We start from the raw sequence: 13,497 nt of genomic DNA, 5'->3' as shown, positions 1-13,497 counted from the left end.
AGATCAAAGATTTTATTGCCCATTCTCTGTCTTAAAACTGGCAGCCTGGTTCCTCAGACACAGCCCAGCCCATCAATTCCTGCCGGGACAGTAGAGATCTGAGCACCGAGATTTGATCACAAAAACTAAAATCAAACGCCAGTCACATGACGGTGCCCAGAGGCAGGAGTTGAAAGGACAACGCAAACAAGCTCCTAAAATCATTCGGCTCCATTCTCATCAAATGGTTGAGAAAGAACTGCAAGGACTGAAGTGATCTAAAACTGGCAACTGCAACTGTCCGATGAATGACTCTGAGGACAAGGGTCATGGACAGGGAGAGGGTAGGAGAGAAGAGAGGTGAGCAGGACCTGGGACAAAGGCATCCCCCTAACCAACCAGTCCTGCTGCCCCGTGCACTTCGTCCCCTTCTTCAAGCTGAGGCTTAGCGACTTACCGGGAGCTTGCAGAAATGAAGACTTTCAAGCCTACAGTCAGATCCAAAGAATAAAGCTTCTTAAGCCACAATGAGATATCCGATAGAATGGCAATTAACAGGAGCTGCCATTGTGGCACAGCAGCTAAAGCCTCGACCTGTGATGCTGGCATCCCATATGGGCACTGGTTCGTGTCCTGGGTGCTTCACTTCTGATCACAACGTACCCCAAATCAATGCTTGTGTCGATTAAAAATAAAAGTACCTTTATGTAAAAGAAGAATGAGAGGAGGAGGAGGAGGAGGAGGAGAAAGAACTTGGGACCAGGAATCAGTATATGCTTGACTTTCACTGAGCACGACTTGATCCTACTATACCAAGTCAGTCCAGGAACCCCTATCTTACCCAGCAGAACCGGCCAACAAGACAGTTTTCTGGAAGATAAACAAGGGCCTCTGTAACTCAGACCAGAGGTCCTCACTGTCTGTGATGCCTTGGGGAGGCCTCACGACCCCTTCCTCAGTGTGACAGCATATGATCTTCTGCTAGCAAGTCCCATGAGCCACCTGTTGGCCTTGAACACCTGTTCTATCTAAGGAAATGCTAAAAATTCTGTCAAATATTTCAGTTTGTATTCTGGATCACAGAGGAGGCAACACTCTGCTGACAGACACACCTACGGCAAAGAGAAAGCGGGAACCCTGAGCCAGCCATCCTCACAGCTTCTCTCTCCTCTGGTGGCTAAGATAAGCAAGAAAAAAAGAAACACGGGGAGCCATTTAATTCCCTTCCTATTCCCAAAGCGAAATTGTTGCTTACGTCAGTAAAGGCCTCTGTCTGGCTCCTCTTGGGGAAATGGTTTTATCAAATAACATTGCACAACACTGCAGGGCACATGAGTTTCCAGATCACTTTACTTTCATTGTGTGCTCACCAAATGGTCAGAAAAGCAGACCTTATTTCCTTCACAGAACCGAAAGAGGCTGAGGCTCAGACAAGTTAACTGACCTACCCAAGGTCACACAGCTGGGGAACAGGAAAGGTACGATTCAAAACCACATCTTCCGAGTCCAAGCCTTGTTATGCAATAATCTTGCCTTTACAAAGGCCTAACACCATGGAATGAACAAATGAAATGATGGGTGGCTGGTTTTCTGAAACTAACACAATGGTGAAAATTCACATATACTTTAATACACATTAGTGGATATAACCAAGGAAGACATCAATACCCAAATAAAAACTACTTGCATGCAAACTGAAAAATTGCAACCCAAAGTGTGACTTTGCTAGTTGCTTTTTGCAAACAAGACGTATGTCAGGAATTTTTCCTCTTTGCTGTCACTGCAAAAACACAGCATGGTGATTAAGACTCTGGAAGTGGGTTTGCAGCCCACATGTGCTACTTAACAGCTTTGCCATGAAGTGCAAAGTACCTCATTTTTGTGCCTCAGTTTCCTGCTCCACATAATGGGAATAGTGAGAGTTCTGTGTAACTTACAGAACTGGTTAAAGACTTAAAAATTAAATATATTTAATGCGTTTAGAAGCATGCCTGATACACAGTAAGTTTTCATATACTTGTATTAATAAAAATCTCCATTAATACATAATCAGCTCTCAATTGTGTATTCATGGATTACTTAGTGTTGGGTTTTGATTGGGGCTGATTTGGTACCCTTCACACATAGGGATGTGTCGCCTTGCCAGACTACTGCCCAGGGGACAGAGAGGGGGACTTTCAGCCGTGGAAACAGCAGCACCCACCAGGCACTAGCACAGAGACTTCCACACTATTTTACGTGATCCTCACACTACCACCACAAAGCAGCCCAAATTGTCCCCATTTCACAGAGAGAAAAAAAATCCAAGGCTCAGATTTCATTAATCCCTGTAGGAAGAGTGGTGAAGCAAAGCTTAAATCCAGGACATTATTTTTCCTGGCCTTTTGCCCCTTCAGACAGCCTCTTGTCCAGTAGGAGCACACATGGCGGGCCTTGCTGTGTTCACACTGCAACTCCGTTCTTCCCCATAAATCAGAGAATATACCGCAGTCTGGCTCCAGCCCCAGGGCAACGCTGGTAGCCTGTGGGAAGCACTTCTTCAGGAAATCCAAGAGCACAGGAAGATCTACCACTCGGCCACACCACCAGCAAACCAGTGCTTCCCCCAACAGAAGTGTGCAGTGCGCTGCAGTATACAAAGGACTGGAATGACGGAAGTACGTACCTTAGATGATGGCTGCAGGGATGAACTCTGCCACAACAGCTCTCGCCACACAGCAAGCACCCAAGGGCGTTCACTGTAAAAGGCAATTTGGTGTCACGTTAAAGAGATGAGCGTGGGAGCCAGACCCTGGCGCTGCTGCCGGTGCACCACGCTGATCCGAAGCCAGGAGCCAGGTGCTTCTCCTGGTCTCCCATGGGGTGCGGGGCCCAAGCACTTGGGCCATCCTCCACTGCACTCCCGGGCCATAGCAGAGAGCTGGCCTGGAAGAGGGGCAACCAGGATAGAATCCGGCGCCCTGACTGGGACTAGAACCCGATGTGCCGGTGCCACAAGGCGGAGGATTAGCCTATTGAGCCGCGGTGCCGGCTCCTGGGCAGGTTATTTAATCACTCTGACTACAGTTGTCTACCTGGAACCTGGGGTAACCAATGTTTCTATCTGAAAGGGGTGCTATGAGAATTTCAATAATATAAAATGAAGTCTCAGAACAGGGCTGGGGTGTGGGGCATAGGGAGGGAGGTGTTGTTGTACAGCAGGTTAGGCCACTGCCTATGATGCAGCATCCCGTATGAGTGCTGGTTCATGTCTAGGCTGCTCCACTTTTGATCTAGCTTCCTGCTACTAGCCTGGGAACATCAGTGGAAGATGGCTCAAGTCTTTGGACCCTTTGCACCCATGTGGGAGACCCGGAAGAAACTCCTCGCTCCTAGCTTCAGACTGGCTCCAGGTTGGCCCCGGTAGCTGGCCATTGCAGCTATCTGGGGAGTGAACCAACAGATGAAAGACCTTTCTCTCTCCTTCTGCCTCTGCCTCTTTGTAACTCTTTCAAATAAAATAAATCAACCTTAAAAAAGTAAAAAAGAGACAAGGGGGTGCATTCAGGAGGAAAAAGATTGGTAAAATAGTAGGCATTTACATACACTATCGTATTCATGCAAATTTTGAGAGACCGATGTGGCGACATCCAGTAACTTTTTAATTATTTGTGCTGATTCATCAATTCCATGCAAAGAATATAAATTACAGATTTACCAGCACTGTGTGTCTGTGTGTGCGTGTATGTTGAAAGAAGCAACCAGGGATAAGAAAGAACTCCCTTAAGCTATCAAAGGCATTTATCAGAAACCTAGCCATTAATATTTTTGAATGGAAACATGTCAGAAAATCGCCCCAGTGATGAATAGAACAAGAGACCCAGTTTCATTGTTTCTAGTTAATATTATACAGAGAGCTAAGCCATCTGCATTAGGGGGAAAATAATGATTGGAAGGAAAGAAATAGAGATGTCATCAAGTGCACATAAGATGATCATCTACACAAAGCTCTGTAGAAGCTATAGAAAATTAATTTCTGTTCAAATGAAGGAGAGCTTAGCCAAGTAGCTATCGGTGAGATTAGAAACTTCATTCCATTTCTGTATACCAGCAATAATCCTAAAACATAATATTTAAAAAGATTTACAATTTATTATTCTGTAACAGATTATCCCAAAACTTAATGGCTTAAAATAGACCTTCATTATCTCACAGTGATTCTGAGGATCAAGAATTCAAGAGCGGCTCAGCAGGGTGGCTCTGGTGCAGGATCTTCTAGGAAGCTGGAGTCACATCTTTGTGGGGACTATAATTGTTGAGTTAACGTTTTTAAATAAATGACTTAAAAAAAAAGACTTATATATTTGAAGAGGCAGAATAGCAGGGAGAGGGAGAGGGAGAAGAAGAGGGGGAGGCAGAGGCGGAGAGGCAGAGAGGGGGAGAGAGGGAAAAGAGGAGAGGGGGAGAGGGAGATAGGGAGAGGGAATCTCTTCCATCTGCAGGTTCATCCCCAAATGGCTGAGGCTGGGTCAGGCAAAAGCCAGGAGCCTGGAACTCCATCAAGTTCTCTCATGTTGCTGGCAGCCACCCAAGCACTTGGGCCATTCCCTGCTGCTTTCTCAGGCATATTAGCAGGAAGCTGGATTAGAAGCAAAGCAGCCAGAACTCAAAACTGCACTCGGACATGGGATGCCAACATTGTAAGCACAGCTTAACCTGCTGCTCCACAACGCCAGCCCCTGTCTGAATCTTTAGCTGGGGTTAGCAGACTCACTTCCCACATGGTCGCCTGTCTGGAAACTAACACGTCTCAGCTCCTTTGTGCAGACCTCTATATGGGGTTGACGTGTCATCCTCACGGCACAGCAGCTGCCTTCCCGGACAGAGAATAACCTGAGGAAGCCGTAGTACGCTTTATGACCTCGCCTCTAAATTACTTCTTTGTCTTATTCCTTAGCAGTGAGCCAATGAATTCATTCCAAAGAGCAAAAAATTAAGCTCCACTTTTTAAAGGGAAAAGTTTCAAAGAATGGGTGGACATATTTTAAAACCACCAGATAGGTCATATATAATGGCAGAGAAATGTAAATTACTTAGAAATAAATCTAACGAAAGATGTTAAAACCTTAAGTGGAAAAATTTGAAATATTCATAAAATACTTTGAAGAAGGCCTAAAGAAAACTGAATTAATCAAATTACGATTTTGATAAAATGGTTCAATACAAGAAAAAATATGAGATAGAGTAACTTTTCTCTACACTAGCAGTAAGCACATATAAATAGAAATACAGGTGATATGGGACAGGCATTGTGGCACAGCAGGTTAAGCCACTGCTTGTGACACCAGCATCCCATATCAGAGCACTGGTTTGAGTCCTGGCTGTTCTGCTTCCAGTCCAGCTCTCTGCTAATGTACCTGGAAAAGCAGCACATGATGGCCCATTTAATTGGACTCCCGCCACCATGCTGTAGACCAGGATGGAGTTCTTGGCTCTTGGTTTCAGCACGATCAAATCTTGCTGTTGCAGCCACATGCAGAGTAAACCAGTGGATGGCAGATCTCTCTACAGGTCACTCTGTTTCTCCTCTCTCCTTGTCATTCTGCCTTTCAAATAAGTATATCTTTTTATTAAAAAAAAAAAATCTTGGGTGATACTTCAAATGAGAAAAAAATTTCAGGAGAAATTTATCAAGGTAGACTTAGAACTTTTATAAATAAATCTATGAAATCATGCTAAGAGTCATAAAGTAAGACCTTAACCAAGTGAAATGAAAACTCTTCTGGAAAATTTCTCTACATTTTTATCTGGGTAAAAGCAAGGAGTGAGGACCGGGCTTGGAATATTTGTATAATAATTCAGAAGTCAGCTGAGTTAGCAGCTGCATTCAACAAATATTTGTTGGGTACTTCTAAGTACCAGGCTCTGCGCTATATACCAGCAGTAATCTAGACCTGGTCTCTGCTCCCACAGAGCTGATAACCATTGAATAGTAACGAAAGGCAAGTTTTTGTAAAATCATTCAACATGAGGGATGGCGACAAAGACCTTGAAAGTCATCTGTCCTCATGCCATTATTTGACAGATGTGGAAAATGACATGCAAAAAGCAGAAGTGATTTGTTGAAGGTTGCACAGCCAGTGAGAAGCCAAGCTAAGATCATAATTCAGCTCTCTTGGCTTCATCAACAAGTCATTCTGCCTCTCGGGTTACAGTTTAAAAGTATGTGCAGACTGCACTCAACAGTATAATCTAACCTAGTAGTTAGAGATGTTTACAGCAAAATTATGATTCAGCTAGAGATACCACACAAGGACAGAGCAGTCATCATGGTGCTCATATTTTATTAATATTTTGTTAAATAATAAACAGGATACAGTTGAACAGAAGTCCAGGCAGCTTTACAAACACAAATCTGGACATAGATCTACACATGGAAGATCATCATTGCATACCATTGAGTGAATACAGAAGGTTCTAGATGTTACATTTTTCATGGTCCCCTTATAGATGTAAGACTACATATGCATGTAAATGTGTGTGAATTTATATTTTTGCATATATGTATGTATGAGGTACACACAGAGAAAAAGATTTCAGGATACATGTTTATGATAATGTTAACCAGAGTTATTCTAGGGTTATAAGATTTAGGTAGATTTTATTTTTTTCTCTGTTGATTTTTTTCATATTGGTTGGCTATCTTTATTAAAGTAATCAAATTTAAGTGATTTTTTACGTGTATTTCAAGAGGCAGAGAAAGAAAAAGAGAGAGCTCCTATTTTCTGGTTCACTCCACAAACATGCACAATGATTGTACTGGGCCGGGTCTGAAACCAGGACCTGGGAACTCAGTCCGTGTTTCCCACACAGGTGGTAGGGACCACAGTACTTGAGCCATCAGGTGCTGCATTAGCAGGAAGTTGGAATTGAGAATCCAGAGCCAGGAATTGACCCTAGGTACTCATGTGAGATGTCAGCCTCTCAAACACTAAGCTTAATGCCCATCCCTAAAGCAATGCAATTTAAAGGGTAAGATTATCCTGAGTAACTCTAGGTTTCAGTAGTATGTCCAATGGGTTGAAGCAAACGTTCATATTAAAACATGGACATGGGCCAGCGCTGTCGCTCAATAGGCTAATCCTCTACCTGCGGAGCCGGCACACCGGGTTCTAGTCCTGGTCTGGACGCCAGATTCTGTCCCGGTTGCTCCTCTTCCAGGCCAGCTCTCTGGTGTGGTCCGGGAGTACAGTGGAGGATGGCCCAAGTCCTTGGGCCCTGCACCCACATGGGAGACCAGGAGAAGCACCTGGCCCCTGGCTTCGGATCAGCACAGTGCGCCAACCGCAGCGCGCCACCTGCAGCGGCCATTGGAGGGTGAACCAACAGCAAAGGAAGACCTTTCTCTCTGTCTCTCTCTCTCACTGTCCACTCTGCCTGTCAAAAAAAAAAAAAAAACAAAACACATGGACATGGAAAAAAATGGGCACAGCATATGGAGATCCTAGCAGGGGATCGTTATCTGGAAAAAGAGATGAGGGCAAGACGTGGCATCTAGTGTGAAACAGTGTACAAACCACCCAGGTTTTAAGATTTATTCATTTATTTGAAAGGCAGAGTTCTAGCGAGGAGGTGGTAGAGGGGCAAGAGAGAGAGAAAGATATCCTTCATTCACTGGTTTACTCCCCAAATGGCCGAAATGGTTAAGGCTGGGCTAGTCCAAAGCCAGGAGCCAGAGGCTTCTGCTGGGTCTCCTACATGGGTTTCAGGGGTCTAAGGACTTGGGCCATCTTCCTCCGCTTTCCCAGGTGCATTAGTATAGAGCTGGATTGGAAGTGGAGCAGCCAGGACTGCCCGTATGGGATGCCAGCACCACAGGCAGTGGCTACACCTGCTATGCCACAATGATGGCCCTTCAGGTTTTATTTCTAAGTACATGTCCACCAAAGGATAAAAGAAATCCAAAGTTTGTATTTCACAAGGTGACACATACTCTAGGTCCCAAACCTTAAGAGCTTCAACCACACTATAAATACTGAAATGTGTAAAAATCACCTTCATGAACACCCTTGGGCCTCAGGTCTGGCCAGTCAGAATCAAGTAGAAGTGGCTAGGTGGAACTTTCTTCCAAAACATACTTGTCAAAGTCCCCCTCCACCCACCCCCGTCCGCTCTTCTCTCTGTCTTTCCTCCGTCTAATTGCCCATCACACAGACTCAATCCTGGGAGGGACGAAAGCCACCTGGTAATCACAAGAAAAATAATCTATACAGCAAGGGGGCCTGCTGGCATCCTTAGCATCCACCAGCCCGGGGCTGTCACCCTTTGGGTATTTCAGCACAGGAGGAATATACGGCCCACCTGCTGAATCCCCTATTTAGCATTCTTTCAGGGCAACGCATCCGTGGAGGCAGTCTTGAACAATAGACGCAATGACACTTTTTTAACCTGACTTTACTTAGTCACAGTCGGTGATGATCTCACCTAAGCAAGAGGTAAAAATCAACTTTTGCCAAATTAATTTTAGAAGAAATCAAAGAGTACAATTTTGAGTACCAGGAAAATCATTACCTTTCATCATAGCACACAGGGCTACGTGTCCTATATACAAAAAATTGCTGTATCAATATAATCCATTTCTATTTGTCTCGCAAACCCTTCTTGGCAAAGTCTTGCTAAGCCAGTTCCAGTTTGATGCTCAGTCCAAAATACTCATAATGACTTTTCTCATGCAGTTCTCTGAAATTAGCTACACGGCTTTCAAATTTAATCCACATCGACATAAGAATAACACAACCACATTTACTTAAATCAATTTGTACATTTCCAGTGTGCACACCTCCCACACAGGCATTCATCACCTACTGTGTAATGCCTCCGTTCTCGCTTTCTTTCTGAATAGCCTTAGTGATAGAGCATATTTTACAAAGCTGCACAGAAATCTTCTGTGATTCTTCCATGATTGAGTGCTGTTGATCTGTACCAAGTAAACGGCTTTTAGAGTAAAACTCTGTAGGAAATGTGTATAATAAACTAGGATCCTCATTAATCATTTGCAAGCCATTCCCTTCACTACGTTTATTAATCCTTGAAAGATTTTCAGAGAATGGTTCTATTCCAATGCTCTTTGTGCACCATCTGTTCGGGCACATTCCTTATATGCTTACTAGGTTTTCACAGATGCCACTTTTTAAATCAGCAAATCTCCTCGGGAGCATCATCTGGGTTCCTCACCCCTCCTCCAGGGAGTCCCTCGTCATCGCAGTAATGCCAGCATCAAAACAGATGTTCATGACCGTCTGGCATACCTCCCTGCCTTGGGAGGGCCCCTGAATACAAAGTCTGGGATAGAAAAGAAAAGCCCTTTGCATTAAGCTGTTTTCTGCTCTTCGTTTCTCTCTGCACCCCAGGCCAAGCTTGGCAGCCTCATCTTCTCTTTTTGACGGCCTGGTCAGGGAGGAAATCTTTGCTCAGAGCAGAGGGAGCATAAACGGACACCCGCAGACAAAGCCCACAAGACGGCATTGGAAAGCTCTAGAAATCTACACGCCAAGTGGTGTCAGATTATACAAGATTAAATTTCTAAAGGTCAAGCGGGGCTGCTCCTCCATGAGAAACACGCCAGCCTCTTGTTGGGCCAAAAGAGAGCATATGTTTCTGGAAGGTATGTGACATACAATTGGGGCAACCTATGATACAGTATAATACAGAAGACAGAATTTCCCCAAAATGTCATCAGTGAAGGCAGTTAGTTTGAATAACCAATCTCAATTCTTTCTTAGATGCTAGTAATCTGATACTTGATTTTTTTCAACAATTTTTTTATTTGAAAGACAGAGAAGAAGAGGGAAAGAGAATCTAAGAGCCATGAACTTCATCCAGGTCTCCCACGTGGGTGGCAGGAACCATAGGACTTGGGTCATTATCTGCTGCCTCCCAGGTACATCAGCTGAAAACCAGATGGAAAGCATGGAGTAGCTGGAACTCGAACCATGCACCCCAATATAGGATGCAGCCATCCCAAGCAGCCACATAACCTATTGCATCACAGTGCCTGCCCTAGAATATCACATTTCAACTATTCAAAAACATTCCCTATCCTCAACTTCCATGTGGTTACAACTTCAAAGAGGAAAATATGTGCAGAGCAGATTAATCAATGCCAACTTAGGGAGACAGGCTGTAGCCTGCAGCTAGGATGTGATTCTAAGTAGGGGCTAAATCACCTATTTCTGGAACCTCGGGCCAATCACCTGACCTCTTCAACACCTCGGTAGTTGGGCCGGGTCACTCCCAGTTTGAAAATAACACAGTGCTTGTACGAGTAGATATACCCTCTTGATGTCAAACTGGCTGGCATCCACTTCCAAAAGGACATGACAGATGGCAAGATCTGTCGCTTAAGCTGGGGGAAAATGAACATATTGAAAGATGATCTGTGTGTGTTTAGGAAGAAAAATCAGCAAGGATCAGAAACCAAAATGAAGGTCTTTAAGTGTAGGGGCACATTGTTTGGGACTGCATATTCACCTGGCCACTAGAGGCGAGAGGGGAGACCAGGGCCAGTGTGGCAGGGAGAGGATTCTGGAGCCAGCTCTCTCAGCCAATCACTGAGCGACATGAGCCTGGAAATCCACATCTCTAGTTCCAGGTTCTTCATCTTCTAAAGAGGGAATGGACGTGCATGGATGTGCTGTGGGAAAGCAGTGCACTCTCCAGACTGAAGCCAGATTACAAAACATCAGTGAGAAGCCTGTGTGGTGACAGTGCCCCCTCCTCTCCATCACTGATGTCCCTTCCCAAGCTCACAGACTATTTTGGTCAGCATGAGTTTCAACAAAGACACTTTACATTCGATTTTTGCTCCCATGCATTCCCCATTTCACCTATGTCAAGATAGGCAAATCTAAACAAGGAAGTGAACAAATTGTTCAATTATTGGAAGAAATTGACCAAACTTGGGAGCTTTAGGGAAAAAAGTAAAATCAACCTACTTGTCTTTCTTTCATTGAAAATTGGAGGGATTCTTGGTATTTTATATAATTTCGTTGTCTTGGCTTAGGTATTAATTGTCCAGATGTTCCTCTGAGCCTCCTACTTAACAACTGTAATCTTAGCCATTACTGACAGGAAAGTCAAAGGCCTTAAAAGAAATGTTCCTTCCCAAGAAAATGCCAAAGCTTCCCTCCTGCTCTTCCCTCTCCACCTGCTTCCCATCTTGCCTTTCGGGGAAAGATCTGGGAAAATTTGAAAAGAGGCTTGAACGATCTTTCTGTTCTCACCATTTGCCTTAATTTCTCTGTGTTACTGGTGCTCTTTCCCCAAACCACACTGACTCTGTTCTGAAATGCCTCCATCCCCAAAATACTCAGACCCCTCACTCCTGTTGAGGATGATCATCCTGTTCATTGTTTCATCAAAATTACCTTCTACCTGTCTCCTTCCATTTTCAGATTTGAGGGACAGGATTATTCTGGCAAACTCATCTGAGTAAGCAGTAAGATTCAGTGTTCCTTAAAAGTGATTGATCCAGACACAAATAATACCTTAACTCTGCCCTGGTCAATATGATAGCCATTAGCCACATGTGACTAAATTTAAGTACAAATTACAAGAAATGAAAATTTTAAGTGTAATTTCACTCTGCGGTGACACTTGGTTACATTCTAAGCCATAAGAACATTTCTATTTACATGAAAATATTGATTGGTCAGTGCTGCCTTAACATAAAGGAATTCCTTTCAATGGTGGACCTGTGAATGCAAACACCATCTCTGGGCTGAGAAACTCCACAGGTGCTAAAAGGGAGCACATTGTGTATTGTAGGCAGCTGGATGAAAGATGGCAATCCTTTGATGAGTACCCATTATATGCTAGGGTTTGGACAAGTAAATATGAAGTATATGAAGTAGAGGGTGTTCTCTATTTCAGCAAGCAATGTCCCAGTGACCCATTCTACACAAGAATGTCAACCAACTACAACAAAAAACAGAGACAAAAAAAGGCTAATTTGTCTAAAAGTTTGACACCAGAACACGAGATTGGATCTATTTGCATTCTAGTGTTCATTCTACTCTGTCATGCTGCCTATAAACCTCCATCACCAGGGAAAAGAAGGTAGGACTCTCTGGCACTGTTCCTCAAAATTCACTAGTTTCCCATTCTTCAAAGGTTGCGTTAGAATTTCTGCCCCCTCCATCCCTTAGCCCACGGTCTTTGAAGCAGCAGGTGCCACCTTTTCTAGGAAGCTACTCGTCCTCCCCCCTCCAGCTGCCGATGTGAAGATGATTATCTCAGAGGAAATGTCCTAGATGTCCTGGCTCTAAGGGCTACACGGAAATGAATTATTCTGTAAAACGACCAAGACTACATCCAGGACAAATGCAATCTTACTAGACTGAATGAGCATGTTCCTCGCTATTGACAAAGTTCCAGACAGGATTTTGTACCCAGAACCTGATGAACAGCTGGAAGATAATCCCAACCAGAGCAACCTTATTGAGAAAGAAGATGAAAAGTTTTATGGGTTAGCCGATGCCCTCTCATTGTTACCCATCTTGGCATCACCCAGATATCAGAGTAGTGGCAGTGAGACTTTGGCTAACATCCCCAACTGTATTGTGAGAACCTGGCTTCCCATGAGCCCTTCGGACATGCCAGAGGAGGTCACAGTGAAGCTCCGCTGTTCCCATGACACACATACACACACACTCCAGTCATCGCAACACCATCAGGCAGCTGGCCTCTACTTCCGCCTATTTCCCTCACACAGTCTTCACTGTGCAGCCTGAGTTCTAGCCCAAGCAACCCGCCAACCAGTGTGTGCCCAGGCTCTGTGGGGTCAAGATGTATCTAACGGCTGGCCAGCTGCACCTCCAAGCTTCAGGCAACTCCAAGAGCCCAGCCAAGATGAGTCCTAATTTCCCACCTGACCTTGCCCTTTGTCTTTGAAAGCTCTTTGAATTTTAGTTTAAAGGAGTCATTATAGCAAGAATATGCTATAAAGTAGTGAAAGAAAAGGCAAGAAAAAAAGTGCATATGGGGTTGTGCCAATGCAGAGCAATAGATAGTTTTAACTTTCTGAGATATGGATGTAGCAGGTAGAGCAGAGAGACCCTGGACATCTCCTCAGCACTTCCCTTAAAGTGGCAGACTTTCTACACAGTGCTAGGACCACACAGAGACTTACCCCTGAGGCTTTTAGTAGCTAGGGTAACACAGATGAATAATTAATAGGAAGTTATTTAAGGCAACAAGCTAATATAACTTTCACCCACCAAACAAATAACAGTAACGACTTTCTAGCTAAGCTACTGTGAACCAGACTTTGAAGTTCTCGGCGCAACACTCTTGCCATCCACAAAGCAGGAGTAGTGGGAACAGCACCTCTGCTCTAGGGGTAGTGGGAGCATTACCACAGCATGGGATCTGGGCATTCTAGTTACTACTACTGGCGCATGAAGTATTAGTATTGTGTTCTGTTTTCAAATTTTTTTCAAGTGCACTTTTTTTTTTTTTTTTTTTTTACTTTTTGACAGG

At 44.1% G+C, this 13,497-nt stretch overlaps 1 pseudogene; it reads left to right on the top strand.

Moving 5' to 3' along the window:
- The first annotated feature begins 12,242 nt into the window (after positions 1 to 12,242).
- LOC133771025 (casein kinase II subunit beta-like) lies at positions 12,243 to 12,878 on the top strand (annotated as a pseudogene).
- Positions 12,879 to 13,497: the final 619 nt, after the last annotated feature.

The sequence above is a fragment of the Lepus europaeus genome, chromosome 12, assembly GCF_033115175.1.
Source record: "Lepus europaeus isolate LE1 chromosome 12, mLepTim1.pri, whole genome shotgun sequence".
NCBI classification, from domain to species: domain Eukaryota; kingdom Metazoa; phylum Chordata; class Mammalia; order Lagomorpha; family Leporidae; genus Lepus; species Lepus europaeus.
The sequence above is the reverse complement of the archived record's forward strand: the minus strand, read 5'-3'. Positions and strand labels throughout refer to the sequence as shown.